Raw genomic sequence first — 20937 nt, 5'->3', positions numbered from 1 at the left:
TCTTTTTCTCCCTGCCAGCACACTCCCTTTCCTCTAACTCAATAGTCCACAAATAGTTTCTGAATGGCTACTGTGGACATATATGCACTTTTGCTGTATTTGAGGCACTACATCACTGTTCTACTAATAATGCCAATCCTACCAAAGTCAGATTTCAGGTTTACTTTACACATATAAAAATAGGATACTGGGATACAGGAGTTTTCTGAGTACTGTTAAATGTTATGTCTCTTGCCTTGCAGCACTTTGGTGACAGCATCAAGCATCCATGCATTGTGTATCAAAACATACTTTTTGGAGGTGACTGCCAATCCAGAATAAAGCAATGTCATCACAGGATTATGGTTTCATAATGTTTCCTTGTTGACTTTTTTCTAGGTATTAACACAGCACTTGAGTGCCTGGATATGACTACAGGAACAAATTTCTAATAGAATGCCTATGTTTTCTAAAACGTAATGAAATGTATCCATAACACTAGTCTTTTTCTAAAGTGACAAATACAAATTGTATATATTTCTGGTTCATGATAATATGTTGTAAAGTATGAATACATTCTGGGATGGCTAAATCAAGCAAATTAACATAGTTGTTAAACCTCAGATATGTTTTTGTGTTGAGGACACTCAAAATCTACTCCTAGTCATTTTCAAGTTAAATTTTCATTTCATTTTATATTGCCACATCATCATTTTTACCCAGCTATATAGCAACAGACCTTCTAGCTATAAACAGTTTATATATTAATCATATGCAAGCATTCAACAGATGGAGTCTTTTCAGGTAACTTTGAGAAAATAAAGGTTTTAAAGGCAAATTTTCAACAAGAACAATGAGGTTGATATTTGTCAGAACTCAAAAATTAACGTTTATCTTCGCTAATTATCTTTTGACTGAAAGCTACAATGAAATCTTGGCAGAGATGAGGCTTAGGAACTGAGCTGGTTAGAGTGGTCATTTGAAGGCACTCGGAGAATCTATGGGTACATGGGAAGAAAGGAGCAAGCAGGCCTAACTATAAACCCAGATTCAAAGAGTAAAAACAGTGGCCCTTGTGGAACCAATGAGAAGTAAAGACAGTGAAGGTATCAGAGCCCTGGAAAAATGCTGGAGTCTTCCAGAACATCTGCAAACAGTGTACCTATTTTACTCTGGATCCACAGATATGCTGACTAAACTAATTACACACTTCGAGATCAAAGCCACGCCAATAGCATATGTCTACTAAGAACCAAATTTACAAAAATCATCACATGATTGCATGTCTTCTTGCATAAGAAGACCATCTTCTCATTCTTTCCCAGAAAAACAAAGTCAGACACTGGGAGGGAACATTTAGGAATGTGAGTTTAGAACTTCCTCATTGTATACAGTTATGATTTAATAAAAAAATAAATAAATATAAAAAAAAAAAGAAAGAAGCCCCGTCTCAAGAGCACCTCCCCGGAGAACAAGGCTCTGCCTCCCTTCTTCGCCCAGGGACGCCCGGGCCCACCGCCCACTCGGCTGCCGCCTGCCGCTCTCTTTAGCTGTCTGCCGCCACCGCCGCCTCTTCCCCAGCGGCTCGCCCCTTTTCCGGGGGCCTCTGCCCCCTTCCTCCAGCCTCCGCTGTCTCTGCAGCCCCGCGCCCCCACGGAAGCCTCCAGTGGAGGCGGCGGCGACGCCTTTTACCCGGTGCCGTCTCCGCCTCAACTGCCTCGCCGCAGCCCCAGTGCCAGCCCCTCCCGGGGACGAGGCCGGCGAGCGCCGTCTCCTGGCCCAGGGCCTCCGTGGAGCACGCGCTGGCCTGAGGCGCCGCGGCGGTCCGACGTGCTCGGGGACGCGGTCCTCCAGCGCCTGCGCGACCGGTAGTGCCTGGAAGCGGCGTTCGGGACCCCGAGACGGGCCTGCCGGGTGCCGCAGCGCACTCACGTTGGGCCCAGCTTATGCGAAGTGCGCGCGCGGGTGCGCGAGGTACTGTGGGAGGCCGAGGCCGATGGCGCCGCCTGGGCCCTGCTGCACGCCGAAGCCGCGCTGCTGCGTGCCCAACTGGCCCAGCGGCTGCAACCACTCACCCAGGCCGCCTACCTGGGCGAGGTGCGGCGGAGGCTGGAGAGGGTCCGGCGCCGCTGGCTGAGGCTTCGCGAGATGGCTCGGGAATGGCAGGCCGAGCGGGAGGAGGTGGCCAAACTATCCGCCCCCGCAGCGCACAGCGCAGCGGATGGATGCTGTGCCAGGAACGGTCGTCGCGTGCGGTCAGGATGGCCAGACCGGTCCGGGACTCACCGCTCGCCTCGCCGGGTCACGTGACGCGGTCACGTGGCGCGCAGTCGGAAACGGGTCTCCTGGAGGCTGAGGCGGCGAGGCGCGGCGGAGCCGCAGCGGTTGTCACCACCACAGCCCGGGAGGTGAGACTGACGTGGGGACTGTTGTCACCCGCCGCAGCGCTGGCGCCGTCCCACACCTGTATTCTATTTCCTAGGATTTTGAGTATTGTTGGATTGTATTCATTAGTGAAATTGGTGTGTGTGTGTGTGTCTTTTTCTTAATGGGTCCTTTTTATGGTTTTGGTATCAGAAAGATATTTGCTCCAGAGGATGAATTGGGAGTGTTCTTTCCTTCTCAATGTCTTTGAATGGATTCTGCGGCATAGGTATGAGCTCTTTTTTGAATGGTTGTTTAAATTCTGGTGTAAAATCATCTGGTCCAGGACTTTTTGTTGTCCTTATTAGAAGCTGTTTTATTTTTGCAATTACTGTGCTTGATATGGGTCTGTTGAAGAGTTCTAATTCTTTCTGGTTAAGTCTAGGTAGGTAGTATGATTCCAGGTATTAGTCCATTTCCTCCACAATGTTAAATTTCTGGGCATAGCAATTTTTGTAGCAATCAGAGATAATCTCTTGTATTTCTGGGACATCTATTGTTATTTTCCCTCTTTCATTTCTCAGTGAAGTTATTAGAGATCTTACTTTTCTGTTTCTAGTTAGACTAGCCAAAGTTTTATCAATTTTTTTTATTTTTATCAATTTTATTTTTTATTTTATTTATTTTAAGGAACCAACTTTTTGTTTTCTTAATCTCCTGAATGGTTCTTTTCTTCTCAATTTCATTTTTTCTGCTCTGATTTTGGTTCTTTCCTTCTGCTAGGTTTGGGATTGGATGGCTCTTTCTTTTCCAGTTCCTAGAAATGATGCATTAGATTGTTGATTTGTGCCTTGTATTGTTATTGGCTGTGGGCATGTAATGCAATAAATTTCCCTCTTATGACTGCTTTCTCAATATCCCGGAGGTTTTTCATCATCATTTTGTTAGACATATCTAATGATTTTCTCCTTTGTCTTCTCCTTGAAATAGTTGTGTTTCACATAAGATCATTTAGTTTTTATGATTTGGGGAATGAAAGTTTTTGTTGGAAATGAGTTCAACCTTGATTCCATAGTAGTCTGTAAGATACAAGATATAATTTTTATTCTTTTAAATTAGGCAAGGTTTGATTTGTGTCCTAGGATATGGTTAGTTTTGGAAAATTATTCATAAGCTAATGGAAAGAATGTGTATTTGGTAATATTGGGGTGGTATGTTTTGTAGCGTCATGTTAAAGTCGATGGTTTCTTTGCTCAGTTTTTGTTTGGAGGGTCTGTCCAGTTCTGTCAATAGGGTGTGAAGTCCCTAGAAATTATGCTGTTATAGGATATTATATTGTTCAGACTTGTTAGAGTTCATTTTGTAAATCTGGAAACATTTAATTAATTTGGGTGCATAAATACTTAGGATTGAGATGTCTTCTGGTATTGTTCCCTTGACCAGTATATAGTGTACTTCATTTTTATCATTCCTTATCTTTTGTGGTTTAAAGCCCAATGTATCTTGAAATTGTGACCCCTGCTTTCTTTTGATTTCCATCTCCCTGAAATATTGATTATAATCCCTCAACCTGAGTCTTGTTTTGTCCTTAGCTGTTAAATATGTTACCTGAGGACAGCATAGAGTTGGCTTGTGCTTTTGATCCAGTCATCTGGTCTGTGTCTCATCAGTGGGTAATTCAAGCCATTCACTATGGCTTGACTATGATGGATTTGTGTTTGTCTTTTGTGAAGGTTGCCGCCTACATTTATCACTTGTACCATTGAGGAAGTTAGGCTATGACCTTTAATTTCTGTGTGTCTTTGCTTGTGGTACATTGTTATGTTCGATGTGTAATATTACTCTGGAATACTTCCTGGACAGGTGGTCTTATAGTGGCAAATTTCTTCAATGTTTGTTTGCAAGGAAAACATTTGATATTATCCATTGAATATGAAACTTAGTTAAAAGTTAAAAAAAAAAGGGAAAATATTAAAAGTACATGTATTGCGTGGTCCGTAAGTAATGCTCCAGGATTAGGAAAAGCAAAATAAAAAGAAAAAAAACTTTTCTTCCTAATGACAATAGGTGGCACTTCTTGGTTAAGAGGGGAAAAAAAAACCCCAGTACTCTGTATTCTGCATCTGGTAGGGGTGGGATGTTATCAGCTAGTTGCCAAAGAGATCCAGTCTTGTTTTCCTGATTCATTGATGTTATTCTGGGCTTGATAGCTAACTGTATGAGAGGTGAATCCCCATGGGGGTGGTTGAGGCAAATTTCTGAAGCTTATGCCAGACTATGAGGTAGGGAGGTGGGGAAGACTCTGCCATCCAATAGTTCCCTGCAGCCACAGATGGGGCAATGTCGTAGGCATAATCTGCTCACCTCTGCCCATGTGTCCAAGGAAGTCAGCCCTGGGGTAGTTCCAACTGCTGGAGTCAGAAGCATTAACATAATGGGATACTGTGAGGCTGCTCCAAGCTTGGCTCCCTTTGGTGTCAGCCAGCTCAAGGTTTTAGTATTATCCACACCTGCCCTGTCAGTCTCCAGTGTCAGCAGTGGGGACCAGGCTGCCAGGCCTCCCACTGAACAGGCAGTACCAGATCTGCCCAGCCAGTGGCACTAAAATGATAGCCTGGGTTCAGGCCTCTGGCTTTGTCCCTAAGAGGCAGATTATACTCTCTCCAACCCTTCAACAAAAGGCCAGCTTCTGTGCACCTGAAAGTCCTGTGGGACCTATATTCCGGCTTGTTTCGTATCAGTCTTCAGGCATGGATGGACAGGCCCTCTCAGAGTTCAGTTCAATCCCCAGTCCACTCCTACAGAATGCCATGGTGGGGTGTGGGGAAATCACCTGCAAAATTAATCCCCCAGGGATTCCACAGGCAGGCTCTCTCCCTGGGTTGCTGCCATAGTTTGCATCTGCTTTTCATGCGTGCCTCTCACCCTTCTTAACGTTTTGCTCCTGGTTCTCCATTGTGTCTCACTGTGCCTTTGCAATGTTGTTTCTGGACAGGACAATCCAGATGGAGGCACCTAGAGACTCCGCTCATCAGTTTTACTGAGATCAGCTGATGAAGAAATGTCTCTAGTCTGTCATCATGGAGCCTCCCTTTCTGCATTCTTTTTAAAAATCCATCTGGGTATTTATGGACTGAAAACAGATTAGAAGATTTTTTATATTTTCACAAAAATGAATGGATTATTTTGTTTCAACGTATTACTGGTGTAAAACTATTTCACTTTACATGGATCATTTTTGTGATGCTACAGTCCCGACTATAGGTATGCCCATCACTCATATGGTATTCACAGTACCCACTAGGTTGGCTTAGTCCATTTGCCTCCTTCCCTCTACCCCTTTCCCTTGGTTGATTTCCACAGACTTTTACTTCCTTCTATGCACATGTGAGCTCATCAGTTAGCTCCAATTTAATAGTGACTGTATGCGGTGTTTGTTTTTCATTCTTGAGATATTTCACTTAGAAGGATGGTCTCTAGTGCCATACAGATTGTTGTAAAAGGTATTAATTTATCATTTTTTTGTGGTTGAGTGGTACTGCATGGAATACATGTACATTTAATTAGTCTACTCATGAATTTGTCAGCACTTGGTTTGTTTCCACATATTGGCAATAATGAATTGTGCTGCAGTAATCATTCAAATGCAGGTATCTTTTTGGTAAAATAATTTCTCTTCTTTTGGGGAAAAAACCAGTAGTGGGACTGCTGGGTCAAATTGTAGGTCTACTTTTAGTTCTTTGAGAAAACGTCATTCTCATTTTCATAGAAGTTTTACAAATTTGCGCTCTAACCAACAGCATACAAAAATGCCTTTCTCTCTGTGTCCATGTCAGCACCTGTTGATTTGGGAATTTTAATAAATTCCATTGTAACTGGAGTAAGGTGATAATGTCATTGTCAATTTAATTTTCATTACCCTAATAAGTTATGAAATTGAATATTTTTTCGCATGTTTACTGACCATTTTTTCTTATTTTTGAGAATTGTCTTTTCATGTTTTTTTGCCCACTTGTCTATAAGATGGTTTGTCTTTTCCTGTTGGTTGCTTGAGTTATTTGTAAATTCTAGTTACTAGTCCTTTATTGGAAGTGTCATTTGTGACTATTTCTTCCTTTCTGTTGGTTGTCTGTTTTGATCTGTTAATTGTGTCTGTAGCAGTGCAGACGCTTTTTAGCTGAAACAAATCCCAGTTTTGGTTTTGCCATGATTGCCTTTGGGGTCTTTTTCTTAAATTCTTTTCCTAGAATCATATTTAGAAGAGCTTTTTCTACATTTTCCTCTAGAATACTTATGATTTTGTGCCATAAATCTTTTGTATATCCTGAGTTTGAGTGGTGAGAAGTAGTGGTCCTACTTCATTCTGGTGCATGTAACAATCCAATTTTCCCAGAGCCATTTATTAAATAGGGCTTCTTTTCCCCAGTGTATGTTATTGCCTGCTTTGTCAAAGATAACTTTGTTGAAGGTAGGTGGTTTTATATCTGGGTCCTCCGTTCCATTGGTGTATTTCCATATTTTTGTAGAGATACCATGCTGTTTTTGTTAAACTACAAAGCTATAGTTTCATAGTATGGCTTCAAGTTTGGCACTGGGAGTCCTACAGATTTGTTCTTTTGGTTAAGATTCAGGCTGTTTTATGGCTCCAAACAAAGTATAAAATAATTTTTTTCTTTATCTGTGAATTATGACTTTGGCAACTTGATGGAGATCGCATTGCATTTATTAATCACTTTAGGTAGTATTGATATTTTAACATTATTGTTTCTACTAAGTCAGGATATTTGTTTATACCCTCTGCAACTTTGTTGTTCAGAGATTTATTGTTTTCCATGTTAGAGAAATTTTACTCTCTTACTTGCATGTAAGTATATCCCTACTTATTTTATTTTGTTTTTGTTTTTATGAATGTTACTTAGTCTTTGATTTGACTCCTGGCTTAACTGTCATTGTTATATAGAAATAGTATTAATTTATGTATATTGGCTTCTTATCCTAAGACTTGCTTAATTTATTAATTCCAGAAGACTCTTGGTAGAACCTTTGGGATTTTCTAGGTACAAGATTATATCATTGGGAAAAAGCGATGTTTGACCTCCACTTTACCAGTTTGGATACCTTTAATATTCTCCTCTTTTTTGTCTTGCCTAGGACTTCTAGCACTATGTCAAAAAAGAGTGGTGATAGTGGGAATCCTTGTCTTACTCTAGTTCTTACGGACAATGCTTTCAACTTTTCTCCATTGAATATGTTAGTTGTGTGTTTTCCAAATATGACTTTTATAATTCTGAGATATTTTCTTTCTATGCCTAGTTTGTTCAGGGTTTTTATCATGCCTTGTTTGCTATCCTTGCATATGGAATGAAGTCATCTTGGCGCTTCATTTTTTTTTTTTTTTTAGTATACTGTTTTATTCAGGCTGCTAGTTTTTGTTTTTGTTTTTGTTTTTGTTTTAGGGTTTTTACACCTGTATTCATAAGGGATATTGGTTTTTACTTTTCTTTTGTTATCATTGTGTCTTTCCCTGGCTTTTGTATGACTATAGCATTAGCTTCATAGAATGAGTTAGGAAGGTTTCCCTTTTTCTCAATATTATGGAATAATTTCTACGTTATATGTGCCCAGTATTCATTGTAGGTTTAACAGAATTCAGTTATGAACATATCTTGTGCAGGGCTTCTCTTTTTTGACTAGATTTTTCCTTACCAGTTTAGTCTCACTTTTCTTTATTTTTTTTTTTTTGGTCTACTCAGTTTTATTTCTTTCTGGTTAAGTTGGAGGTTGTGTGTTTCTAGGAACTTTTCTATTTTCTCTCTGTTCTCTAGATTATGTGCATAGCGATTTATCTAGTATTCATGGATGATTTTTTTTTCTTTTTTTTTTTTTTGTTTTTTTCTTTGTCTTAACTTTTTTTTTTTTTATTGTTGGGGATTCATTGAGGGTACAATAAGCCAGGTTACACTGATTGCAATTGTTAGGTAAAGTCCCTCTTGCAATCATGTCTTGGACCCATAAAGTGTGACATAGATGATTTTTTTAATGAAAATTTTGAAATTATTAATGTTTTATTATACATATTATATTCTCTCAGAACTGAGGGGGAGGGGAAGGCCCCACTCAAGTGAGGTAGCAAACTTGCCATCAAAATTTAATTATAACTGACAATGTTATGGTTAATCCTTAATTCCTGAGAATTTGAACATAATTATGTTTCTGTGAACTTAATAACAAATGCTTATAATTTTTAAAATTATATGTTTGAAAAGAAATTCAACATATCAACATGAATATGTTAGCAAGGCAAACCATCATCCAACTGTATGTCTGAAAATGTGTGTTTTCTACATTATGTGCATAGTGATTTATCTAGTATTCATGGATGGTGTTTATTTCTGCAGTATGTATTTCTGCAATGTTAGCCTTTTCATTTCTGATTCAGCTTATTTGGTTCATTTTTCTTCTGTTCTTAAGTAAGAGCAAATTTCAAGTTCTCAACTCTTTTGTTTCCTAGATAAACTTTCTATCATTTCCCTCTGTATTCTCCTTCTAGGATTCCTTTCTTAAATATATTGATCAACTTGATTGTGTCTAGTCAGTTTTATACTCTACTTTCAGTTTTCCTTTTTAAAATTTTGTTTCCATGAATCAATCTGTATAACAAATATGTCTTATTTTTTTCTGTTTGTTCCGATTCATTAATTCTACTATTGTACATGCATACTAAATATTTCAACTAAGGTATTAAATTTTTCAGGTCTGCAATTTAAATTGGATGCGTCGTATAGTTTTCATCTCTTTGTTAATATCTCAGTTTCCTCAGACATAATTTTGATGATTTTATTCTCTGTGTAATGCTTTAGCACATAGTGTATGTTTAAGATGGTTATTTTTAATTCTTTTTCAGATAATGCAAAGATCTCCATTTCTCAAGGGTTAATTCCTAAAGATTTATTTTGTTCCAATGGGACATGTTTTCTGTATTATCTGTATAACATCTAATCTTGTAGTAAGTTCAGTTAATAGTGTTTTTTGTAGTACACTGTTACGTTACAAATTTACAATTTTATATTCTTTACTCAGTAGAATGTGTTTCTACTTCATCTAAGTAAACACAAAAAATGTAAAGTCTCCATCTTTTCTTCTATCTGAATAGTGTTCCATGCTATATATGTACCACAGTTTGTTAATCTATTCAGGAGTTGATGGGCACTTGGTTTTCTTCCATGTCTTGGCAATTGTGAACTGAGATGCAATAAACATTCTGGTATAAATGTCCTTATGGTAAAATAATTGTTTTTCTTCTGCATAGATACCTAGTAATGGGATTGTGAGATCAAATGGAAGGTACACTTTTAGTTATTTGAGAATTCTCCATACTTCTTTCCATAGAGGTTGAATTGGTTTGCATTACCACCAGAAGTGCAAAAGTGTTCTTTTCTCTCCATATCCACGTCAGCATCTGCAGATTTGGGATTTTGTATGGTGGGCTAACCTCACTGGAATTAGGCAATATCTGTAGAGGTTTTGCTTTGTATTTCTCTGATGATTAGGGACAATGAGTCTTTGTTCATGTGTTTTTTGGCCATTCACATGTCATCATCAGTGAAGTTTCTGTTCAAGTTTCTTCCCATCTTATGAATGGGGTTGTTTGCTCTTTTTGTTGATTAATTTGAGTTCTCAGTAGATTCTAGTTATCAGCTTTTTGTCAGATTCATAGCATGCAAATACATTGCCCATTCTGAAGGCTGTCTGTTTGCTTTAGCTGTGGTACCTTTAGCTATGCAGAAGATTTTTTGCTTAATGACATACGAGTCATTTATTTTAGATGTTTCTGCAACTGCCAAGGAAGTTGCTTAATAACATACGATTCATTTATTTTTGATGTTTCCGCAACTGCCAAGGAAATCTTGTTCATAAAATCTTTTCCCAGGTCTATTTGTCAAGAGTTTTCCTCAACTTTCTGTTAGAATTTTTAGTTTTGTGTCTTAAATGTAAATCTTTTATACAGCAGGACTCAATTTTTGTCAGTGGTAAGAGGTGCTGATCCAATTTCAATCTTCTACATGTGGCTAACTAGTTCTCTAAGCACCATTTATTAAATAGTAATTCTTTTCTTCAGTGCATGCGTTTGTTTGGTTTATCAAAGATCAGATGATGATATGTGGCTGGGTTCATCCCTAGGTTCTCTATTCTATTCAATAGGTGTATATCTCTATTTTTTGCCAACCCAACACTATTTTGATAACTATAGACTTGTAGTACAAATTGAAGTCTGGTAATGTGATGCTTCCAGAGGTAATGGATACCTGCAATACAAATTCTTTATTCCTAAGAATTGTATTGGCTAGATTTTTTTTTCTGGTTTTATATGAAAGAAAGTACCAGTTTTTGAAGTCCTTTAAATATGACTGGGTGTTTTCATGGGAATTGCATTAAATCTGCAGATCACTTCGGGTAGTATGGACATTTTAACAAGCTTGATTCTTCCCAGCCATGATGATGATATGTTTTTCCATTTTGTAGCATTTTCTGCCATTTCTTTTCTTGGGGGTTCATAGTTGTCTTTATAGAGATCCTTCACATACATTGTTAGATATATTACAAGGTATTTAATTTTCCTTGGAGCTACTGTGAATTACATTAGGTCTTTGATTTGATTCGCAGCCAATTATTGGTGTTTTATGAAGGCTACTAATTTTTGGACATTGATTCTGCATATCCAGACGTTACTGTATTTCTTGATCTCCTCTAATAGCCGTATAGTTGAGTCCCAGGGGCCTTCCAGGTATAAGATCATGTCATCTGCTTAGAACAAGATTTTCCCTTCACTGTTCCCATTTGAATACCCTTGATCTTTTTCTCTTGCCTGATTGCATTAGCTGGAACTACCAGCACTATATTGAATGGCAGTGGTGACAGTAGACATCCATGTTTGGTTTCAGTTGTAAGTGGAAATGCCTTCAGTTTTACTGCATTCAATATGATATTGGCTGTGAGTTAGTGGTAGATGGGCTCTATCAGTTTAGGAAATGTCCCATCTATGACTATTTTCTTAAGTGTTAATCTCACAAAATGGATGCAGGATTTTGTCAAATGCTTTTTCTGCATTAAGATGTACAATTGACACAATCGTTTGGTCTTCACTTTTGATATTTTTTATATGATGAATTACATTTATGGATTAATCTATGTTGAACTAACCTTGCACCCCTGGGATACAGCCTACTCGATTATGATGTGTAACTTTTTAATGTGTACTTTATCCTGTTTGTTTAGATCTTACTGGATATTATTGTCTCAATACTCATTAATGATATTGGACTAATAGTTTTTTTGTATTTGTTGGCTGCTATCCTAGTTTTGGAATCCAGTTGATATTTTCGTTGTAGAATGTGTTAGGAAGGATTCCTTTCTTCTCTATGTTGTGTTGAGATTATTCAATATAGTTTGGTAGAATAATGGTGTGAAAGCGTCTGGTCCGGGACTTTTCTATTTTAAAAAATTTTGTATTTTTGATGTAATGTTAGTGCCTGATATAGGTCTATTCAAAATTTCTGATCTTTCATATTGAGTTTAGGAAGGTGGTGTGATTCTAGTTTTGGTTTATTTCCTCTACATTTTCAGATTTCTGGGCTTAAAGTGCTTTGTAATATTTCTGGAGGATCTTGTGTATTTCTGTGGTATCTCTTATTTCCCCCTTCTTTGTTTCTGATTGAAGTTATTTATCTTGCTTTTCTACTTCCTGGCAATCATTTATGAATTTTATCAATCTTTTCAAATTACCAATTTTTTTGTTTCACGGATCTTCTGAATAATTCTTAATTTCTAATTTCATTTCATTCTTCTCTAGTTTTAGCTATATATTTCTTTTTTGTTTGTTTGTTTGTTTGTTTTTGGTTGGTTTGGGATTTTATTGTATTTTCTTTTCCATTTCCTTGTGATGGCCCATTAGGTTATTAACTTGCTTTCTCTGTGTTTGTTTTGTAGATGAGGACATCTAATGCTGTAAATTTTCCTCTTAGGATTGTCTTTGCAGTATCAAACGGGTTTCAATAGCTTGTGGCTATCATCATTTTGTTCAAAAATTTTAATGATTTACTCCTTAATCTCATCCTTAATACAACTGTCTTTCTTGAAGAGGTTGTTTCACTTCAATGATTTTATGTGGGTGTGAATATTTATGTTTGTGTTGAGTTCTATTTTTATTCTGTGATGGCATGAGAAGATACATGATATAATTTCTATTTTTTTGATTTTTTGAGATTTTATTTGTATCCTAATATATGACCAATTTTAAAGGATAATCCATGGGCTGATAATGAAACATATGTATTGAGTTTTATTGAATGAAAAGTTCTGTATTTGTTAATTAAATCCATTTGTTCTAGATTACTTCTTTGTTTAATTTCTGCTTGAAAGATCTGTCATGTAATGTCAGAGGGGCATTGAAATCTCTAATTATTATGGAGCTTGAAGATATCATATTGTCCAGATTATTTACCATTCTTTTTTTATACTTAGGAGCATTTAGATTGAGTGGACAGGTGTTGACAATTGTAATCTCTTCATGTTGTATATTTCCCTTGACCAGTATATAGAGTCCATTATTTTTTTTATATATATTTCTTTGTTTAAAGCCAATTCTATCTCTAAATAAGATTGCAACCCCTGCTTTTTTTTATTTCCATTTGCCTGGAATATTATTTTGCATCCCTTCCCTTTGAGTCACATTTTATCCTTAGAGGTTATGTGCATTTCTTGGAGACAGAAGATGTATACATTTATGTAGTCAGCCATCCTGTGCCTCTGTAGCAGGAAATTCAAGCCATTCGCATTTATTGAGAGAATTGATAGGTATGTGGAGTTTTGTTTGTCTTGTTTTGAGGAGGTCTGTTGCTTTATTGTATCCCTTGTGTCACTGTGGAAGCTAGGCTTTGTTCTTAAATTTCTGGGTGTTTATACATTGTTGATGGATCGTCCTCCTGGTCAGTTGGAAGCAAGGGTCTGAGTATTTCTTGTAGATCTTGGTTAGTTGTGGCAATTTTTCTCAACATTTTCATGCCAGTAAAATGTTTGATTCCTTCATTGCATATGAAAATCAGTTTAGGAAGGTACAGGATCCTGGGCTGAAAATTGTTTTGTTTAAAAAAATTAAAGGTGGATGAACACCCTCTTCTGGCTTTAAACGTTTCAGATGATAGGTCTGCTGTCATCCTGGTATTTTTCCTTTTGTAGGTAAGACATTATTTACTACTGGCTGTTTGCAGGACTTTCTCTTTTAAATTGTCTTTGGCAATATTAACTACAGTGTGTGTAGGAAATGCTTTGTTTGGATTGAGTTGTGCTGGAGTTCTGAAACTATCTATTATCTTAATTCTGTGTCTTTCTTAATGCTTGGGGAAATTTATACCATGATTTCTTGAAGTAGAGCTTTGGTGCTGTTAGGACCATCTTTTTGTCAGGAATCCTGATAATTTGGATGTTTGACCTTTTAGAGTAATGCCATAACTCTCTCAGGAAATATAATGTTTTTTGTTTCCTCTTTTGTCTGCCTGTTTGAGTGATCAAAAGTCTTGTCTTCAATTTCTAAATTTCTTTCTTTACTATGTTCTACTCGATTACTGAAGCTTTGTACTGTGTTTTGAAGCTCCTTGAATATTTGTTTCAATTCCTTAAGTTCTGTTGTATCTTTTCTACTTATAGGTAGATGTTTGGTGACTTTCTCTTTGATTTCACTAATTTATTGAGACAACTTTTTGTATTTTTTTCCTTCTATTCCTCATTTCCATTCATGTCTTTGCCATCTATATTCTAAATTGTATTTCTGACATTTAAAAGATTTCTCTATTGATGGTATTTTCTGCTTTATCTCCTTGAATTCTTTTGAGGTAATTGATCAGGTCCGATGTTTCATGCTGTCAAGATTATTCTGCTGGTTCCTCCCATGTGTATTTTCAGCATATTTTTCATATTAATTATACTTTTTCTTAGCTGAAATGTTAGGTTGTCCCTAAATAGTTATTGAGAGATAATCTAATTAAGGACATTAAGCAGCACCCCAGAGACCTATTTGAAAACTAAAACCGGTGTGTGAGATCAGATCTGGAGGCCCTAGGAAGTGAAGATTACCACCTCTTCACCAATTATCTGGAGCTCGTGCCCTTTCCCGCACAGCATCATGGATCTCCTTTTGGGGCCTGCTGTGTGGGTATCTCTGACAGCAAGCTTTACTCTCTCCAGTTTTGGTGGGCAGCATAGAGGGGCAGGCCACCAGGTAAGTGTCCTGAGTTGGGGGAGGCTACAAGATAATGCAAACTACTTCTGTTCTGGTGTCAGCCCATTCTCTACTCAGTTTAAAGAAGTCATCATATTTCACTGGAGTCCCTGTTGTAAAAGCCCTGGGTACCAGAGCAGGGATACTGACTCAGTCCAGCATTTGAGAGGACAACTCAGAAAGCAGACCAAGGAAGGGGCTGGGGCTTCCCTGGGGAATTTTGGTGTTTGCCTGTGAGCCCCCCTTTTTAGTCTTCATTGGTATAATGGGCATTTTAGCTCCAGGTTACTACTCTCCTGACTCCATCGATGGTAACACCTGGCGTTTGGATTAGGGTTGCGGACTTATGTACAAAGTGTTGGCACTGAGGGTGCTGCTCACAGCCCCTTTCACTCCTTGAGGCTCCCTTCACGTTATCCCTGCACATCTGGGAAATTTCACCCAGTACGTTTCCCCCCAGAAGGAATTTGAGGAAGTTTCCTTTCTGAGCTTTGGCTTACCTGAAAATTCCCTCATGCTGATGTCACCCCTGAGGATAACCTGGCTTGGCAGAAACTCCCTGCAACATGCCATGGACAGCCTCGATGCCTGTGGCTTTCAGTCCTGCAGGGCTTCTGTTTCCTTTGATGCTTTTTCAAGAGCCTACTACTGGTGCTTGTGGGCTCTTTGCCTTTAACCACCTTATTGTGTCTCATGGAAAGCACCAGCACACTGTTCCCTTGAAAGACATCTTTCCAAGTCATCAAAGGACCACCCCGTTCATGACACCCCCTTTGTCCCAAAATCCCTCCCCTGTATGTCTCCTGTTACCACCTGTCCCTCACATTCTTTTTTTTTTTTTTTTTTTGAGACAGAGCCTCAAGCTCTCACCCTGGGTAGAGTGCAATGGCATCACAGCTCAAAGCAACATCCAACTCCTGGACTCAAGCGATTCTCCTGCCCCAGCCTCCCAAGTAGCTGGGACTGCAGGTGCCTGCCAGAACACCCAGCTGTTTTTTGGTTGCAGCCGTCATTGTTGTTTGTCGGGCCCGGGCTGGATTTGAAGCTGCCAGCTCAGGTGTATGTGGCTGGCACCTTAGTCGCTTGAGCCACAGGTGCTGAGCCATGTCCCTCACATTCTTCTCTCCCCCTGAAAACCCCTGAGCACTCACCCATGCTCTTCCTAATACAAATCAACTTGTTGGCTGATCCGAAAAGCCCCCCCCCAAAAAAAATCCCAGAAAATAACAAGGGTTGGTGAGGATGTGGAACCTTAGTGCACTGCTGGTAGGAATTCAAAATGGTGCAGACACCATGGAAAATGGTACAGCAGTGGCTAAAAAAATTAAGCATAGAATTATTATATAATCCAGCAATTCTACTTCTGGATACCTAAGCCAATAAACTGAAAGCAGGTACTCAAACAGACATTGTACCCCCATGTTTGTAATGGCATTATTCTCAGTAGGCAAAAGGTGGAAGCAACAAACAGATGCACAGAACGTGGTCTATCCATACAGTGGAGTATCATTCAGCCTTAAAAAGGAAGGCGATTCTGACACGTGCTGCAACACAGAGGAACCCTGAGGGCTATGCTACTGGAAATGAGCCAGTACACACTGTACGACTCCACCCACGAGAGGCTCCGGGAGCAGTCAATTCATATAGACAGAAAGTAGAAATGGTGGGAGCAGAGGGTGGGGATTATTATTTAATGGGCACAGAGTTTCAGTTTTGCAAGAGGAAAACCGTTCTGGAGGTTGGTTGTACAACAACGTGGAAGTCCTCAACGCCATTGAACTGTACACTTAAAAATGTTTGAGACAGCAATTTTCTTGTTTTTTTTTTTTTTTTTTTTGAAGTTTTTGGTCAGGGCCAAGTTTGAACCCACCACCTCTGGTATATGGAGCCAGTGCTCTACACATTTGAGCCACAGGCACCGCCTTGAGCAGCAAATTTTATGTTATGTGTATTTTAGTAAAATTTTTTTTGTTTTGTTTTGAGACATAATCTTACTATGTTGCCCTGGCTAGAGTGCTGTGGCATTACAGCTCACAGCAACCTCAAACTCTTGGGCTTAAGAGATTCTCTTGCCCCAGCCTCCCAAGTAGCTGGGACTATAGGCGCCTACCACAATGCCCGGCTATTTTTTTTTTTTGTGTGTGTGTGTGTGTGTGTAGTTGTCATTGTTATTTGGCAGGCCCAGGCTGGATTTGAACCCACCTGCTCTGGTGTATGTGGCTGGCACCCTAGCTGCCGAGCCTTTACTACATTTTTTTTTAAAAGGACCTGGGACCAGGCAGGCAAACATAGACACCTTCTTGAGATAGGAGGGAACAGAGGAGTGTGTGGGTGCATCAGGCCGTTTTTTTCCACCCTCGCGTAACCACCAAGTGTCCAGTTGTGCATCTCCAGATTTACCTTCAGTGTTGGGGGCTTTCCATCTGCAAATGCAGACCTTTGTTCAGCCTGGCTTTTCTTCAGGAAAACCAGTATCAACTCTGTTTTCTGTATTTATCTTTTTTTTTTTTTTTAAGTCTTTGCGTGTGTATCACTTGTATTTATTTTTGAAGTCTTTGGACGTGTGTATCACTTCCTCGGAGGGTCCGGAGTTCGCCTCCTCATCACCGATCTCACATTCACCAGCACTGTCTCCCCAGTCACTAGCATTTCATTTCCTTCAAATTTTCATTTTGCTCCTTAATCTCCCCTTTCATCTCATCCTATTGGTTTTCTTTTCTATCTCAGCTTGGCCTCTTTCAGTGGCCTTTCGTTCTTTTCCCACAAAGTTAATTTTTTTTCCGGATCATGCCATAGCTCATTTTCAGAGGTGGGATTCAGGTTCTAGAGTATTTATCCTGTGTCCAGGTTGTTTTCTCCCCTCTTTCTCTCTCCCTTGAAGAAGATGAGACCTAGTGATAGCCCCATCTATTGGCACATACGCCTCTGTCCTCACCGGTAGGAGCTGAACACACCTCTAGGCACTGGCTTGCTGAGGAGCCCAGCCACAGGCTGAGTCTTGGGTACTGTACTAATACCACTCTGACCTTGAGAAGGGACATCTTCTTCTGCCTCATGACCTGGGTCTCTGATGCTCATAACAGCAGAGCCCGTGGAAATCTGCAGTGGAGTCTGTCGGCCGGGGGATATCCTGCCCGTGGCCAAGCCCACCAGCCACGCTTCTGAGACTGCCCTTCTGCCCTCCCTGCCTGGTGCTTTCCGGGAGTTCTGTCTCTGAGTGATGCAGACAGAGGCAGGGGAGAGGGTGCAGGTAGGAGTGAGGGGAGGCAGCCCTGTTTCTATGCCCAAATCGTCACCTGTGCAGGCAGGGCCAGTTGGATGCTCAGATCAGTGAAGTCCTTGGCCTGAGGGAGAGAGCAGCTTCCTCCCTTTCTTTGGGAGGTCTCAGGTTCCTGAGTTGAAGCCTGGATCCTGTCCTTCTTGGAGCAGTTCCCTGTGTCTGGCAGTGAGAGGAGGTGCCTGTCAGACTGTCCACCTGTCTTTGTTTACAGGGGTCCCCATGTGCTGGCCTTTTTTTGTGCCTTCTTAGGTATTTCAGGGGAAAGCTGGGGGAAGCCACAGAGCAGACTGCCAGGCAGCTGTATTTTAAACTCACCACCCTCCCTTTTAGACACATTTTAAACCCCATTCCCAGAAGGAAGACCCCGCAGGAAATTAGCTGCATTTGTCTCTGTCCTCCAGGCATGACTCCACGGTTTCTGCAACAACGGAGCTGGGGACAGAGGCAGGCAGCAGGCTCTGAATATTAACCAGCAGAGGCAGACAGCTTCAGTACGGAGCCACCACAGCCCGAATGTGCAAAGCTGCTTAATGAGTTTGTAATCAAACACAGCCTGGAAGAAGGAAATTAGAGTCCAGAGGGCAGGCAGGGAGGGAACAGCTGTCCCCCTCCTGGCTCTGGAACATCCTCAGTTCCCACAAGAGGAACCCGTGGGGGTGTTGGTGGGGGAATACCAGGCCTGAATGGGGGCCTAGACTCCACCCCTTCCTTGTGACATTCTGGCTTGCCTTCCAGGGGACTCCCAGGTAAAGGAAGAAAAATGTCAGGTGCTGTTAGGGAAACACAGCACCGGGAAGCCTCCAGAGAGAGAAGCTGGGACACCCCAGAGTTAAGGAGCCAGGTGCAGATAAGACTCGCTTCTCCAGGAAGACAAAGGTCTTTTTGGAGGAAGCAGAGTAATCAAGTACCATGGGGAAGCAGCCCTCTTTCTGCCTACGAATCAGATGCACACACTGATCATAGCAAATAGATACAGGACGCAGGGGGCTGAATGGTGGCTTCTAAAAGAACCACACACTCCTGTCCCTGGAAACTTTAAATGTGACCTCATTTGGAAGAAGGGTGTTTGCAGATGTGACTAGTTAAGGATCTGGAGATGAGATCATTCTGGTTTATCTAAGTGGGGCCTAAATCCAAAGCAAGTTCCTTAGAGGACACACAGAAAAGACTGACCCAGAAAAGGTCAAGGCAGAGATGTTGCCACCACAAGCAGTAAAGTGGGGAAAGAACGACGTCTTCCCTGGAGCCCTTGGAAAGGGCGCAGGGCTGCCAGCACCCTGATTGTAGACTTCTGGACTCCAGAACTATGAGCGAATAAATTTCTGTTGTAGTCATTTGTTACAGCAGCCTCAAGAAACTAATACACAAGATGGGGACAGAAGTGGCATTTTCTGAACAGGGTACATCAGGCAAAAGGGATAAAAGATTAAGGCAATAAAAAGTATTTTAAAACTAAAAAAAAATGAAAACAAGGGTGAAGGGAGTGCTGACGTGTGCCACAGTGAGAATGAATCTTGAGGATATTATGCTAAGTGAAGTAAGCCGGTCCCCAGACTGTACCATCCCACACATCTGGGGGACCCTACTCGTTCAACGTAGGCAAATCCATAAAGACAGAATGTGGAATGGTGGGTAGTTCCCAGAGGCTGAGGAGGGGCAAATAGGGAGTAAGTGTTTAATGGGTGCAAAGTTTCAGTTTTGTATAACCACCACCACCTTCCATCTCTAGAACCCTTTCATCAAAGAGGGGAGGCAGCCCTGTTTCTGTGCCCTTTCATCAAAGGGTTCTAGAGGTGGAAGGTGGTGGTGGTTATACAACAATATGAATGTGCTTAATGCCACTGATTTGCACACTTAACCACAGTGGTAAATTCTATGTTACGTATATTTTACCATAATAAAAAAACTGTGGTGAGTGCAGTCATTAGAAATATTTAAGCAGAGGAGAGAGACTCATCAGTGGGCCCTGCCACAGCAGGGATTCTGTACCATGAGGGAAACCAAGGATCTTGCCTGACTCCCTGGGACTTGGGTCACTGGTGGCGCCTAGGATTCCAGATCCTGTCATTCAAGAGCAGGCTGCTGAACAGCGGGTGGTGCCATCATGGGAAGAACAGGCAAGAACTCAAGTAATAGAACAGACCTAATAGATCAATGGAGCCATGAAGCCCTCTGGATGGGTCGGAGTCTGGTGATGGGGTAGGATGAAGGCTGGAGAAAGAAGAAACAAGTCAATTTTACCAGAAGACACCAGCTGGGACCCAGTGCAAAAGCAACCGTATCTGGAGTGCTTGCACTTGGTATGCTGAACACCAGCCGGGTTCCCAGGAGGGGGCCCTTGGAGTGCAAAAGCAACTATATCTGGAGTGGGAGCACTTTCTCAGTCACAGCGACAAGGCATCTTTAGCCCACAAAGCATTAGAATGAAACAAGGAGAGAGTGCAGGAAATAAAGTCCAAACACACCTAGGCATCTATAAATCTGGTATTCCACACACCAGTGATGTTCAAGAGAATTAGACCCATCAGAGTGTCTAAGACACTGGCCTTCCCATTCCAATCTGAAGTGGGTAACTGCATAATTGATTTTAAGCTTATGATTTTTAAGCAGAACATGGAAAGAGGATTTGGCCAAGTTTGTAACACTTTTGAAAAGTTTCAGAGAACTTAATAGTCACCATATTTATAAGCTTAATTTACTAAATTTTAATAACTGTTTAGGAACCTGAGAAAGTCCTGCTTGTTTTAGGATGGGTATTTATCAACTTAACAAAACAGGATATCTTTAACTTTATATAAAATCACCTCAAGATATTTAAAGAAATTTAATTTCTGAAGTTATAAACTCTGCAGGCTTGAACATGATTATTTAAATTGACCAGATTAGTGACCAGAATAATGAAACTGATGCATTCAACTTAAAAGCTTAAGGAAACACTAGGTTTACATTTTTCCACATGTATATATTTAAAATTTTGTGTGAGAGAGGGTCTTGCTCTGTCACCTAGGCTAGAGTGCAGAGGCATCACAGCTCATTGCAA

This window comes from Nycticebus coucang, unplaced genomic scaffold (assembly GCF_027406575.1).
Source record: "Nycticebus coucang isolate mNycCou1 unplaced genomic scaffold, mNycCou1.pri scaffold_59, whole genome shotgun sequence".
NCBI classification, from domain to species: domain Eukaryota; kingdom Metazoa; phylum Chordata; class Mammalia; order Primates; family Lorisidae; genus Nycticebus; species Nycticebus coucang.
The sequence above is the reverse complement of the archived record's forward strand: the minus strand, read 5'-3'. Positions refer to the sequence as shown.